This window comes from Loxodonta africana, chromosome 12, assembly GCF_030014295.1.
Source record: "Loxodonta africana isolate mLoxAfr1 chromosome 12, mLoxAfr1.hap2, whole genome shotgun sequence".
Classification (NCBI taxonomy): Eukaryota; Metazoa; Chordata; class Mammalia; order Proboscidea; family Elephantidae; genus Loxodonta; species Loxodonta africana.
In genome coordinates, this window is record NC_087353.1 from 44,993,727 (window position 1) to 45,009,474 (window position 15,748).

Genomic DNA, 15,748 nt, shown 5'->3' on the forward strand with positions numbered 1-15,748 from the left:
TTAATTAATTTTTGCCAGTCACTTCAGGTCACTTGCTGGACTGAGCATCTGTCTCATTCAACTGAACAGCTGGAAGGATGGTGGGCGTCTCTCCAGGCCATGCTAAGTCCTGGGCCTGAAGTAGGAGGTGGGGCCAACTACAGGGCTGAAAAAAAATGAGCTTCCCGCTCTTCTACTCCCCACTATCCACTCGAGCCAGGCCAACAGATTGCAATTCTACTAGACACAAAGAAATGAAAATACTTTGCCTGACGTTGTTTCTGCCTCTGTTCAGCATTCTAAGGAGAAGTGGATTGATATGGCGAGATGAGCACTGTATCGGCAGTAGAAGTCCGGGATCCAGACTGTAGGTTCACCTCCCCCCCAGGGAAAAGCTCTGGATCCACAGTAAGGTCTCCTAACCTCTCAGGCTTCTTAGTAGAACTGTCTGAACTGCCTACCCGCATGGAAGGATGCTCTTTTGGTATCTCTTCAAGTGTTAAGAAATTTGAATTAATAAGTATATCCTTTCTCAGAAGGGAAACCCTGGTGGCGTAGTGGTTAAGTGCTACGGCTGCTAACCAAAGTGTCAGCCGTTCAAATCCGCCAGGTGCTCCTTGGAAACTCCATGGGGCAGTTTTACTCTGTCCTATAGGGTCGCTATGAGTCGGAATCAATTCCACGGCACAGGGTTTGGTTTGGTTGGTTTTTCTCAGAAAAAGAGCCCTGGCGGTGCAATGGTTAAGAGCTTGGCTGCTTAGCAAAAGATCGGCAGTTGGAATCCAGCAGCCACTCCTTGGAAACCCTATGGGGCAGTTCTACTCTGTCCTATAGAGTCACTATGAGTTGGAATTGACGTGATGACAACAGGTTTTGTTTGGTTTTAGCTTCTCAGAAAAATGACAAGCATTTGCCAGGTACTACTAAACAACCCTTTTAGAAAGATAGCAGTGGCCCAGAGCAGCCCCTCTCCAAAGAGGAGGTAGCAAGGGCTAAGAAGTGGGTGCTGGACGAAAACACCCACAGATTTGCTCCGAGTTGACCAGGCCTCAAAAAACACTAGCTTTTTTTTTAATGACGTGTAATATGCAAGTGCAATGAATGCCATTTTGTTTAGCATGCATATTAATGCTAGGATATTTATTTTCTAGGGTGGATTAAGTGATACAAATTTTCTTAATTATGCATGCTGCATAATATATAATACACATATATAACATTTAGGACATACTCACCTACAGAATAGACCAAGATAAAGAGGCTCATAAACTATACTGAAGCAGTGACCGTAAGTTTAAAATACTCTTTGAGCCAGTTTAAGCTACCCTTCGGCTGCTGTGGTTTTTAAACCTCTTTTTTTTTTGTATTTTATATAAAATTATAAAGTTTTCAGCACACATACAAAAAATCAAATTGAGGAGGGCTGATTTTTCTCAAGCCACGATATACATCCCACTGGGCTTTTGGAATTTTCTGCCCTCCTACCCTCCTCTCCCTGGAATAAAAGGTGCCCCTAAGTGAAGTTAATGCCCCTGGTTTTGATGACTAGCAAGGTGCTCAAAATTCTGCATTTCCTCTCCCCTAGCCTGCTCCAGCAGACATGCTTACCACAAGCCTGCTGCAGGAAATCAACAGGAATGGCTGGGCTCTTGCAAACCCACTCAACAACAACAAAAAAGAAAAAATTAGTAACTTGTAGGGAGATTTACCATTCCACAGGGAACAATGATACTTGATGAAATGAGTGTTGCATTTATTTATAGGTGGCATTTCAGGTCCCATGGCAAGTCAGTAGGTGAGGTTCCTGGGAAGGCCTGTGTGTAAGAACACTGTCACTACACCTGGGAGTAAGGCTCCTCTGCACGGGGGAAGTGGGCTAAGGAGATGGGATGGGGCCCCACTGTGAGCTGTCTACTGTGACCTACCACTGTATGGGACCTGGACTGGTCCGAAAGTCTTGTCACCCACTTTATACCACCAGCCGTCTAAGGTGGGTGAGTCATTCTAACCGCTACGTAATACATGAGGAGACTGAACAAGATATTGAAGAAGAAAACAAACAAACAAACAAACAAACAAACAAACAACTCTACCAGTCTACCACTTAAACAAACCTCAAAATAAAAAACAACCTGTTTTTATGACAGAAACTGTTGGGCCGGGCTAAAGGATCTTCTCCCACCTGCCTTTCTACAATAGGTAGATAAGCTGTACAAAGGCTCCTCATCCTTCAGACTCATCTGCAGTTTGGTGCCTGCCCAGCTGCCCGTTGTCCTCCCTGTACGAGCCCTCTGATCCTTCTTTCTGCACTAGGCGCACTCCTCCTCACAAAAAAATCAACCCCCTGTTTTTACATTTACAATAGCTACAGTAAAGATTTTGTGAAGTCATTTTGGTGTCACCCCCTCTTATACCCCCACACCGCCTAGTAATGCCACTGCTCCCTCCCCCATCTTAAAGCACTGCTTTAGCTATAAGGCATAGAGTAATCAGACAACATGTCCCCCTAATGGAAACTATGGTGCTTGTCATACTTCTCATCTTGGGTTCTGGTTCTTTGCAACACATTAATGGAAAGAGAAGGAAGACACCAGTATTTATTGAGATTTAAGCACGATTCTAGGGATTTTGTTACATATGTTGGCTCATTTAAATCCTAAGCACAGCCCTATTAGAAGGTACCATTATTATTCTTATTTTATAGATGATAATGGCAATGCTCAGAGAAGTTAAGTACCATGTCTAATGTAACACAGATGCAGTGAGCAGAGTTAGATGGGTTTGACTTCACTCTCTCTAGTACATCATGGCAACCCTCCTGTCTCCCCTCTTCATCTAGTTAAACCAAAACCAAACCTGTTGCTGTCAAGTTGATTTTGACTCATAGTGACCCTATAGGACAAAGTAGAACTGCCTCATATAGTTTCCAAGAAGCGCCTGGTGGATTCGAACTGCTGACCTTTTTGTTAACTGCTGTAGCTCTTAACCACTACTTCACCAGGGTTTCCCTCCATCTAGTTAGGAACTGGTTAATAGGCTTGAGGACCAGAAGAGGGAGGTATTGTGATTTTGCACTGATGCTGTGATTTGGGGAATATCCCCAAAGCCCACCACACTGCCTGGCTCATTACTTTTTCATTGAATGAATAAATGAATGTTCCCACTTGTATGATTGGGGTAAGGATAGTTTATTGCAATGTTGAGAGGACACATGGGTGTGAAATTGCCTTGAACTCTAACAATGACAAAAATAATGATTGTTTAGGTCTTACAGATGCTGTTCTAAGGTGTTGCCATGCATTAATTATTAAAATCTAACATTAATCCTATAGGAAAAAAGCTTTATTTTCATTTTATAGATGAGCTTAAGTAACTACAAGGTCACATAGCTGATAAGTGTGGAAGCCAAAATTTGAATTCAAGCAGTCTGCCTCAGTGTCCTCCTAACCACTCTATATTTCACTTATAAGCTACTGAAAAGGCAAGTCTGTATTATTTAGAATCTACGTATCAGAAAATTGAAGCTCGGCAGAGGCCGATATTAGAAATGCCTCTATCCACTGAGCTCCAATGTATTTGGCAGGTTTCATATTGCATCTTTTACTGTTATTTTTTTCAATACATATTAAATACAAATGGAGTTTAATTCTCCAGGAATCCAGATTTCTGCAGTCCATGGAGTTGGGGTGACCCACCTAGGCCATCGCTCTGAGATGGTCTTTTGAATCTTGAGTCTTGAGAGAATAGGTTCCTAAAGCCACCTTTGAATCAAACAATAGCCTAGTAAGTAGCTAAGTGAAGACTCACTTGCCTTAGGCATTGGACCCTTTTAAAGAATTATCTGTGTGCAGTCAGTTTTGAGAAACAGAAACTCCAAGGTCAGACCATAAGCCATGGTTTTAGGTAAACTATATTGCCTTTTCCAGAGCAATGTTGATAACTTGGGGTTTAAGAATCTTTGGAAGTTCTTTAACCTTTGGAACATCTTTGACTCTAGTTGGAATGTTACCCTGATTTGCAAATCGTGTATTAAACAGACTTCAATCAATTTCTATTATTGGCCTAATATGATTTCTGTTTTAACAATATACAACCCAAAAGTTGACTGAGACTTGCCTCCTTGTTCTTTGAGCTCAAGAAAAGATGAGTTTGAACCTCTAATTATGTATTATATACCTTGTGGAAATCTAAAATCTACATTAAGGTTTCCAAAATTCCCACATGCTCATGGCCACTCTTGGCTCCAACCTTGTGCTTTCCCGGTTTATTAATTGTCTAATTTGTGCTAATATCATGTCAATTTCACAACAAGCTGATTTTCCTTGAGTTCCACCAAAAAGCAGACTTATATAAGGCAATTTGTGTGTTTACTACAAGATTTAGGATGAGAGAGCATGGCAATAAATATAAAGAATTTACATCAGAGGAATACAAGTAACTTCAAAATGAATATTAGTCACACCAGCCCCTACAGTTGTCAGTTACCCCTCCAGTAAGGAACTATCAGAAATGGCTTCACTAGTACTCTCTCCTTTCTCTTCTTTCAGGAAACGTCCTCATATTATTTTCACGCAGGACAAATGGTCTTCCGCCATCTACTCCCCCAGAAACTTACCGTATTTTTGAGAAATAATGCACCCACATAAATAACACGCCAACACATATAATGTGCTCATGAAAATAGTGGTTGGCAAAAAATGTATAATGTGCATGTTATTTGCATAGAAATATGGTATATGAAGATATTCTCCCAAATAAAGACAATTTTCTCCCTAGAGGAATTTGCACAGCAGCTTTTATAATATGGTTTTCAGCCTTGCTACATGCTTGTGACTTATGAGTTTGATGAGAGTAAAGCTCTTTGGACAAGTACCATATCCTACATTGTTGTGTATGTCTCAACAGGCCTAGAAGAATAGCCAGAATATAAAAGGTGCTAAACAGTTGTTTGATCATTGATAAGAAACCAGAGATTAAGTCATACATTGACTCTTAGGAAGTTTGACTATTGCACTAAGAATCCCTCCATGGAATGGCACTCTGAACAATACCGACTTTCCATAAACCCTTGTTCAACTACCACTATATTTTCTGAAGGGGCAACGCATAAATCAGAGCAGACTAAACTGTGGAACTAACTTCCTCATTGAAACTCATAATATTCATCTTCTTGAACAACCGTCAAACATGATTCCAAAATGACCTAGTGATTATGTCTTGGCAACATTGAAAAAAAATTAAGTAAAAATGATTACACAGACACGAAATTCTTTCACAAAGCCACACTCTTATTAATCACTTCAGGTGAGTCAAAGTAAACATAATCAGCCAGTGCTTTAAAGGAACAGAGTGAAAGAAAATTCTTGGTTCCAAAATGATTGCTCTCCCTCCCTTTCTCTTTTCCATTGTCCTCCATCTTCTCACCAACTTTTAACCAAGCAAGAATGCAAACAGTAATGGCATCCACAAGACCCTGGGGTACTTTCCCTCTATAGAGTTTGATCTTATGATGATGGAATTGGGTGACTCACAGTTGTATTATGTGTCTAAAACATACTGAATATCTTGTCACAACAGGTTTCAATAAATCAGGCAATATCTTCAACCAGTTTTCCTTGTCTTTTTTTTAATGTTTAAAGGAAAACATAGGACAAAAATCTAACTTCGGGCATCAGGGGTCAAGACAGTGTAGGTTTGTTTCATGGAATAATGCAAGGAAATCACAGCAAATAAAGCTAGTCTACAACCTGATATGTTGAAGGTCATGATATTGCTAATGCTTCTCTCTAGTGTTGGCCTATATGCCAGTTGCAAAATAAGGAAACATCCTCACTCCATGCTGAAACCACTTAAAGAGGAACTTTTGAAAACCTTTTTTTTTTGTTAGGTTGAAACAACAAATTGAGAGGGTGATAGGAGAGGAGGGTAATAACTCTGGGAAGCTTCTTGGTTTCTCGGTTTATTTATTTTTTCCTGATTAGTATGGGTTTTCCAGTTCTTCCCCAGGTAAAACCTCCTGCAGTGCTTCTCCTACAAATATCCGTGCTCCTGTTGTCAATGACTCTGCAAGCCTGGAGCGACAGCCTCAGTTGTAGCACATTACAATCTCACTTCTACAATCACAGGTAGTAATGATGAGAATGGCATCCCAACCATAGTTCAGAGTTTCATTTGCATAAGTCTGCTCTAGGAACCTTTTGCGGGATTATAAATAACCAAACTAGCTATCTGCTGTTTCTGCATTCCATTTCTTAGATAATGGCATCACTAAATACCCAGTTGCCCAAGCAAGACAAACAAGTTAACATTGATTCTCTTTTCTTCTGCCACCAAAACAGAGCTTAGATCCATAGCCTTCTTTCTGCTTGTACTGCGACTGCCCTGGTGGAGGTCTTTTCTCTCTCACTTTGAGTAGCCTCTTACTTGGCCTTTTTTTGACCACTCTTTCTTCTTTCCAATTCTTCCTCCGCCACTACCTGAGTGATCATGACAAAACAAGGGCAAAATCTAACTTTGAGTATAGGGGTCATGAGCATTTAGGCTTGATTCCATGGAGCAACGCAGAGGAGTCTTTGAAAATAAATCTATCTAGTCAAGTTACTCCTCTGTATATAACCCCGTTAGTGTCGCCTCATTGTTTGTGCAATAAAGGCTGGATTCTTCACAAGCTGGCTCTAAAACCTGTCTTTCTGTTCTCATATCCATTCACAACCCTGTGCCACCCATCAATGACAGCAGCATAATGGCTTCCAACTGTTGAGCCTCTACTTTGTGCACAGCATGGTGCTACGTTCTCTGAAGACTCTGCAAGCCTGGAGAGACAGCCTCAATTGTAGCACATTACAATCACACTTCTACAACCACAGGCAGTGATGATAAAAATGGCATTCCAACCATTCTGTGAGTTGGAACTGACTCAACGGCATCTAACAACAACAACATGGTGCTATCTTCTATATAGACAACTGTTCACTTCATCCATACAACACTTAGGAACTTAGGTCTTTATGATATGGTTATTACTATAGTTTTACAGAGAGTTTACAGAGGTTAGTAACCTGTCAAGGTCACAAAGTTGGGATTTGAACCCAGGCTATCTGAGTCTTAACCACTAAATTACATCTTCATGTCTCCAGAGGAAAATTGCCTTCTTCTTTCCCACCATTTATAAAAATTCTACTCTTCCTTTAAACCTCTGTCAAATATCACTACCTCTTTGAAGCTGGCCTCAGCAACCCCTCACTGCCTGGCTCCTCTAGCCCCTCTACCCGCCTCCCTCCATGCTGAATGTTACTCTCACCCTCCTCTGTTATGCCATTGGATGTTATTTAAAATTTGATTACAGGAATGATCACTGCCAGCTTCAGCCTTAATATGTCTGTCACCTACTCTAAACCATGAACTGCCCTTTATGTCTTAGGTCTTTATGACATTCTTTATCCTTCATGTCTACTATGGGCTTGGCACATAGTGGGTACTCAGTAATTGATTACAGGGTTGCATGCTGGGCTCCCAGATTTTGGGGATTGAGAGCATTGTGTGACCTTTGGCTCAGCACACAGCCTGTTCAGGATAAAAAAAAAAACAAAACAAAAAACCCAAAGTGCCATCGAGTCGATTCCGACTCATAGTGACCCTATAGGACAGAGTAGAACTGCCCCATAGAGTTTCCAAGGAGTGCCTGGCAGATAAGGACGTGGCATATGAGAGGATCTTGGCTAACACCATTATGCCCACCTCATCTTTCAGGATTAGACTTAAAGATAATTCTGGGCCCATTTTATATTTCTGCATCAACGGGGCTTTTCCTGGGACTCAGAAAAAGGCTAAACCTGAGATTGGAAGCCAGGGAGACTTGCAAGCTCTCAGTCAGAGGATTTTTTATTAAAGCACACAGATAAGATATACTCTGAATTTCACTCACATAAGAGCACCCTCCTCTTCTTCCTGCAAAGTAATGAAATAATTAAATAGAGCTGACCCCTAACCTGTGACTCTCCGCCCCACATCCCTCCAGTGTGATGCATCGACGTTCCTCATTCTCTTCTGCTATCCTGCCACCATACTGAAGTTCATGCAACAGTGCTCATCTCTAGGCCATTTTCAATTAATTTCCTGAGTAAAATATCATGAGACACTATCAAACCTTTTGCTAAAATCAAGATATATTACATCTACTCTATTCCCTTAGTCTACTAATCAAAAAAGCAATCAACTTTGGCTGGCATGATTTGTTCTTTTAAAACCCATAATGCTTATTGCTCATAATTCCGTTATCCTAGATAGTTTTTTTTTTTTTCCTCCTCTTAATATTTGTTCCACTATTTTAATTGGGATTGAATTTCTAGATGGCTTTTTCTAGAATCTCTTTTTCCTCACTGCTTTGAAAGTTTGGTACCCAATTTGATATACTATCAACAAAGTGATATTTTCTTATTTTGTTGAATTACAGAGAGATAAGAAAGGGGTTTCCAGGAGTCACTCAGCCAATGCCCCCATTTCTTTGCAAGGCTCTCATCACCTTTTTGAATTATCCAAGACCAGTACCCATTACTCAATGTCTCCCAAACAGGAGAATCTGTGATCTCGTTTGTTAATTGAATCAATGATTCACAACCATTTTCCCAGGAAGAATATCCTAATTTCTCATCCAGTCACCTTCTGAAGGAAGATAGTATGTGGGACAGGGCACAGGTCTGGGGTCAAAATCTGACTGTACCACTTACTAGCTGTCCGACTTTAAGTAAGTCACCTTACTTTTTAAAATTTGAACTACATATAAATTTTAATTAAACATTTAAAAAAGTTATATTTATTTTTCTCTAGTTTTTAATTACAAAAGAAATATGTGAAAAATTGTAACAATACATAAGTGTATTCTCCCCTTAGCTCTTCAATAAAAATTCTATGCCCTGGAAGTAACTGGAGATAGTGATTTCATGCATACACTTCCAGGATTTCTTCTATGCCTAAATAAACACACCCAAATCAAAATGAGGCTATTGCATGCATATTGTTCTACAACCTACATTGTTTCTTTTAACTGTATATTGGCCACTTTCCATGATAAAAAACATATAAAATCTGTCTAAACTTTTTTCATAATAAATATGTATTACTTTTGCAATTCAATATGTTATGGATAAATCCTAGTTAATTTGGTGAGTCCCTCTTGGAGGACATTTAGTTTTCAGTTTCTCTCAGTGCCAAATAATAATGACAATGAACTATAATAGATCTCAAACTTTCAATGAAAATCAAATTAAGGAAGAGTCAGAACTGTAAAACTATGAAAGTTGCCCCATGAGGCAGGTGCTTCTCCTGGGTACAGGAGCTTGATGGGACAGGGCCACTGAGCCTGCCTGGTTGGAGGAGGCCCCATCGCTTGTCATCCTCAAAGGACAGGGTGTCCTAGGGAGCACCTTTCACTCACCAGTGTGGTGCTCACTTGGGACATTTTCTAAATCCTTTTTTGGACCCTGCAAGTTTCCATTTGGGTTTTGCTGTTGCTTATATCCTAACTGCCCTTGGACAAGTTCTTCACCTTCTCTGAAGCTCAGTTTGTTTATTTATAAAATGATAACCTTTCTGATATCACTACCATTTATGCCAAACATTGTGCCAAAGCAGCCTGTAGTACATTATCTTTCTTAACTCTAATTCTCTTTAAGGTAGGTGGTAGGTGGTATGAAACTCACTTTTAAATTGGATTTTTAATCTTATTATTGAGCTATATGAGCTATTTATTTATTCTGGATATAAGTCCTTTACCCAATATATGATTTGCAAATATTTTCTTCCAGTCTGTGACTGTCTTTTCGTTTTCTTGATGGAGTCTTTTGAAGTACAAAAGTTTAGAATATTAATCAAATACAAATTACCTTTTTTTTTTACTGATCATGATTTTAGTGTCATATCTAAGGACCCTTTATTCAACCCCAGGTCACAAAGATTTTCTCATTTTTTTTCTTAAGAAGCTGTGTAGTTTTAGTTCTTTCATGTAGGTCTATAATACACTTTTAGTTAATTCTGTGTATAATTTGCATATATGAATTCATTTTTTGCATATGGATATTATATTATCCCAGCACCACTTGTTGAAAAGACCATCTTTCCCCCATTGAATTGTCTTGACATTTTGGTCAAAAATCAATTGATCATAAATGCAAGGGTTTATTTCTGAATTCTCAATTATGTTCCATTGATCTATATGCTTTTCCTTGCCCTAAATACCATATTATCTTTATTATTTTGATGTTATATTAAGTTTTGAAATCAGGTAGTATAAGTTCTCCTACTTTGTTATTTAAAAAAACATAAACATGTTTTGTCTTGTCTTTTGCGTTTCTGTATAAATTTTAGGCTACAGAAAAGTTTGCTGGGATTTTGATAGGGGTAGCTTGAGGTATTGATATATTTTGGGAGAAATGCCATCTTGGCACAACTGAGTTTTCCAATCCATGAAAACGTATTGTCTTTTCTTCTGTCTAGAACATCTTTAACTTCTTTCAGCAATGTTCTGTAATTTTTAGTGTACAAGGCTCGTACATCTTTTGTTAAATTTATTCCTAAGTATTTTCTTCGTTTTGACGCTATTTTCAATGGAATTGTTTTCTTAATTTCATTTTGGAATTGTGACTAAAATGTAGAAATAAAATGGATTTTTATGTATTGATCTTATATCCTGCGACCTCAATAAACTTGTTTATTTGTTCTAGTAATTTTTGTGAATTATTGGGGTTTTCTACATAAAGGATTTTTTTTTTTTGTTAAACTGCTAATAAAGACAATTTTATGGATGCCTTAACTTCTTATTTCATTTCTTTCTTACTTTCCTCCTTCCTTCTTTCCTTTCCTTTCTTCCTTTTGGCCATCTTTCCTTTTCCTTATTGTACTGCATAGGTTCAACATTGAATAAAAGTAAACATCCTTGCCTTGTTTTCCAATCTTGGGGGGTAGGGCATTCAGTCTTTAATCATTAAGTATGACGTTAATTGTGGGTTTTTCATAGATGCCCTTTATCAGGTTGAGGAATAGAAGGGAAATTCTATTCCTAGGTCATAGAAAAATTTTATCATGAAAGGATGTTGGATTTTATCAAATGCCTTTTCTATGTCTGTTGAGATGATCATGTGATTTTGTTCTTTGTTCTATTAATACGGTGCATTATATTAAATGATTTTCAGATATTAAACCAACCTTGCATTCCTGGATAAATTTCACTTGGTCATGGTGTATAATACTTTTTATATGTTGCTGGATTTGTATTGCTAATATTTTAAGGATTTTTTTGCATCTATGTTCATGAGGATATTAGTCAGTGGTTTTATTTTTTTTGTGATGTCTTTGCCTAGCTTTTGTACTAGGGGCATAGTGGCCTCATAGAATGAGTTCAGAAGTGTTCCTTCCTCTATTTTCCAAAAGAGTATTTGAAGAACTGGTATTATTTATTTTTAAAATATTTGGTAGAATTTATTAGTGAAGACATCTAGGCCTGGGTTTTTCTTTGTGGGAAGCTGTAATTACTGGTTCAACTTTCTATTTTGTTACAGGTCTAGTCAGATTTCCTATTTCTTCTTCAATTTGTTCTGTTAATTTGTGGCTTTCTAGGAATTTTTCCATTTCATCTAAGTGGTCTAATTCGTTGGCAAAAACATATTTATAATATTCCTTTAGAATCCTTTAATTTCTTTAGGGTCAGCAGTGATATTCCCTATTTTAGTACTGGTTTTGGTAATTTGTGTGTCTCTTTCTTGGTTAATCTAAAAGTCTGTTAATTTTGTTAATCTTTTCAAAGAACCAATTTTTATTTTTATTGATTCTCATTATTTTTTCTGTTTTCTGTCTCTTTGGTTTCTACTTTAATCTTTATCTCATTTCTTCCACTTGTTTTGAGCTTAGTTTGCTCTTCTTTTTCTAGTTGAGGCTATTCTTTTTTAACATACACATTTAAAGCAATGCATTTCTCACTAAGCACTGCTTTAGCTCCATTACATAAGTTTTTATGTTTTGTTTAATTTTCATTCAGTTAGAATATTTTATAATTTCCCTTGTAATTTCTCCTTTGATGCATGGCTTATATAGAAGCCTGTTGTTTAATTCCCTAATATTTGGGGATTTCCCAGATTTCTTTCTGTTGTTGATTTCCAATTTATTCCATCGTGGTCAGAGACCATACTTTGTTTGATTTCAATTCTCATAGATTTATTGAGAATTATGTTATAGTCTAACATATGGTCTATCTTAGAGAAAATTCTCTGCCACTTGAAAAGAATGTGAATTCTGTAATTTTAGGGTAGAGCATTCTATATTTGTCAGAGAGCTTGAATGGGTCGATAGTATTGTTCAAGTCTTCTATATCTTTTATTATTTTCTACCTGGATACTCCTTCAATTATTCAGAGTGAGCTATTGAAATCTCCAACTAAAATTGTTCAGTTATTTGTTTTTCCTTTAAATTCTAATAGTTTCCTGTCACCCATTTTAAGGCTTTATTGTTAGATACACAGTGGTTAAGATCTTGGCTGTTAACCAAAAGTCGGCAGTTTGAATCTACCAGTCGCTCCTTGGAAATCCTATGGGGCCGTTCTACTCTGTCCTATAGGGTCACTATGACTGAGTATCGACTCAATGGCAACCGGTTTGTTTTTTTATTGTCAGGTGCATATACACTTATAATTGTTATATCTTCCTGGTGAATTGACTCTTTTAACTTTATAAATTGACCATATTTTCCTTAGTAATACTTCTTATCTTAAAGTCCATTTCGTCTGATATTAATATAGCCCTTCCAGTGCTCTTATTGTCACTGTTTTGTTTTTCTTTTCCTCCATCCTTTTACTTTCAGACTATTTATGTCTTTTAATCTAAGATATGTTTCTCGTATATAGCATACAGTTGGGTCTTGCTTTTTTATCTAGTCTGACAACCTCTGTCGTTTGACTGAATATTTGCACTATTCACATTTAATGTATTTATTGATATGGTTGGATTTGCATTGCCATTTTACTATTTTTTTTATATGTCTCCTTTCTTTTTTGATTGTCTATTCCTTCTTGACTATCTTATGTTAAATACATATTTTTCAGTGAACCATTTAAAATTTTCTGTTGATCTTTTTTATTTTTGGAGTTATTTTCTTAGTAATTGCTGTAGGGATTACAATATGCATTTTAAGTAATCACACTCTACTTCAGATTAATACTAACCTAATTCCAATAAAACACTGAAACTTTTCTTCGATATAGCTTAATTTCCATTGTGCTATTATTGTCATAAATAATGTATCAATATATGTTACAATATATGCTATAACAACATAGTGTTATAAAGGTGGATTTATATGATCTTACATCTTTTTAAGATATTAAGAGAAGAAAAGAGAAAAAATATACTTGTAGATTTTTTTTCTATTAACTCATATATTTACCATTTCTGGTGCTTTTTATCTCTTCCTATGGATTCAAGTTGTTCTGAGTTGCTGTTGAGTCAGCTCTGACTCACGGCGACATTATATATAACAGCAATATGTTGCCTGGTTCTGTGCCATCTTCACGATCATTGGTATGTTTGAGTCCATTGTTGCGGCTACTGGGTCAGTCTATCCTCCTTGCTGACCCTCTCTACTTTACCAACCATGATGACTTTTTGTAGTGATTGGTCTTTTCTGATGATGTGCCCAAATAAGTAAGCTGAAGTCTTGCCACCCTCCCTTCTAAGTAAGGCACATGCTGATTGTATTCGTTCTAAGACAGTTGTGTTCATTCTTCTGCAATCCACGGTATATTAAAGTTACCTCCTGGTATAATTTTCTTTGAGCCTGAAGAAATCCCTTTAGTATTTATTGTAAGGCAAATGGCTAGTCACAAATTCTCTCAGTCTTTGTTTACCTGGAATTTTTTTTTTTATTTTACCTTCATTTTTGAAGGACAGTTTTGATGAATATAGAATTATTGGTTGACTTTTTGTTCCTTCAACATTTTGAATATGTAAGTATACTGCCTTCTGGTCTCCATTGTTTCAAATGATATATCAGCCATTAATCATGTTGGCGTTCCCTTGTAAGCGATGAGTTGTTTTTCTCTTGCTGCTTCAAGATTTTCTCTTTGCCTTTGGCATTCAGCAGTTTGATGTGTCCAGCTGTGAATCTCTTTGTTTTTATTCTATTTGGAGCTTTTTGAGCCTCTTTGATGTTCGTATTGATGTTTTTCATTGAATTTGGCAAGTTTTTGACTTTTTTTTTTTAATTTACTCTCTTTTTTCTCCTCTAGGATACCCATTAAACATATACTGGAATGTTTAATGTTATCCATGAGGTCTCTGAGGATCTGAGAGTTTTTCTCTAACCTTTTTTTCTCTCTGTTCTTCAGATTGGAAAATTTCTATTGGTCTATTTTTACATTCTTTGATTCATTTTTTGAACTTCTTGAATCTGCTTTTGAGCTCCTGTAGTAAATTTTTAATTTCAGTTATTGTACTTTGCAACTCAAGATTTCTCACTTTGTTCTTTTTTTTTTTTTTTAAATCTATTTCTTGAAGTTGTCATGATGTTGTTGTTGTGTGCTGTCGAGCTGATTCCAACTCATAACAACCTTATATGACAGAGTAGAATTGTCCCACAGAGTTTCCTAGGCTATGATCTTCATGGGAGTAGATTGTCAGGTCTTTTCTCCTGTGGAGCCACAAGGTCAGTTCAAACCGCCAACCTTTTGGTTAACAGCTAAGCACTTAACGATTGTACCAACATACTTTCCTTTAATTTTACAATCACTTTTTTTCATTCCTTGAACATATATGTATAAAAGCTTCTTTGAAGGCTTTGTCTACTAAATCCAATATCCCAGGACACTCAGAAACTGTTCTTAATGGCTTTTTTCCTGATTATGTGTCACACTTTCCATTTCTTTGTGTGTCTCATAATTTTTGTTAAAAACCAAACATCTTGGGTTTTTTGTTTTGTTTTCTATATAATTTTATTGTTACTGTGGAGAACATACATAGCAAAACACACACCAATTCAACAGTTTCTACATGTACCATTTAGTGACATTTATTACATTCTTCAAATTGTGTAACCATTCTCACCTTTTTTCTGAATTGTTACTCTGTCATTAACATAAAGTTACTGCTTCCTAAGGTTCCTATCTAATATTTTGAGTTGCTGTTGTCAATTTGATCCCATATAGTTAGTTCTTAACAGAACATAATACTCAAAGCAGACTGTCTTTACTAATTAAGCTAAACTATTGTTTGTTTTTAAGAAGGCTTCAGGGGATAGTTTTTAGTTTAAGGTTTACAGATTATGTTGGAGCAATGGTGTCAGGATTTTATCCAAACTTCACAGCTCCAGGAAGCCTGGAGTCCATGAGAATTTGAAATTCTGTTCTGCATTATTCCCCTTTTGATCAGGATTCTTCTATGGAATCTTTGATCAAAATGTTTGGTATTGGTAACTGGGCACCACCCAGTTCTTCTCGTCTCATGGAAAAGGAGGCAATTGTTCATGAAGGCAATTAACCACACATTCCATATCCTCCTCCTATTCTTGACTCTCCTTCCTTAAATTTCTATATTTGTCTTTTCTTGTCTTTATATATAAGCGAGGTCTTACAATATTTGTCCTTTTGTTATTGACTTATTTCACTCAGCATAAGGTTTTCCAGCTCCATCCATATTGTGGAATGTATTAAGACTTCATTTCTCCTATTAGTGAGCAGTATTCCATTGTATGTATGTACTACGTTTTGTTTATCCATTCATCTGTTGATGGG

General features: G+C 37.0%; 1 protein-coding gene across 1 annotated transcript in view; it reads right to left on the bottom strand.

Moving 5' to 3' along the window:
• ALK (ALK receptor tyrosine kinase) overlaps positions 1 to 15,748 on the bottom strand; it is a 1,052,109-nt gene that overhangs the window by 653,177 nt on the left and 383,184 nt on the right. The gene's annotated exons all lie outside the window — the stretch shown is intronic.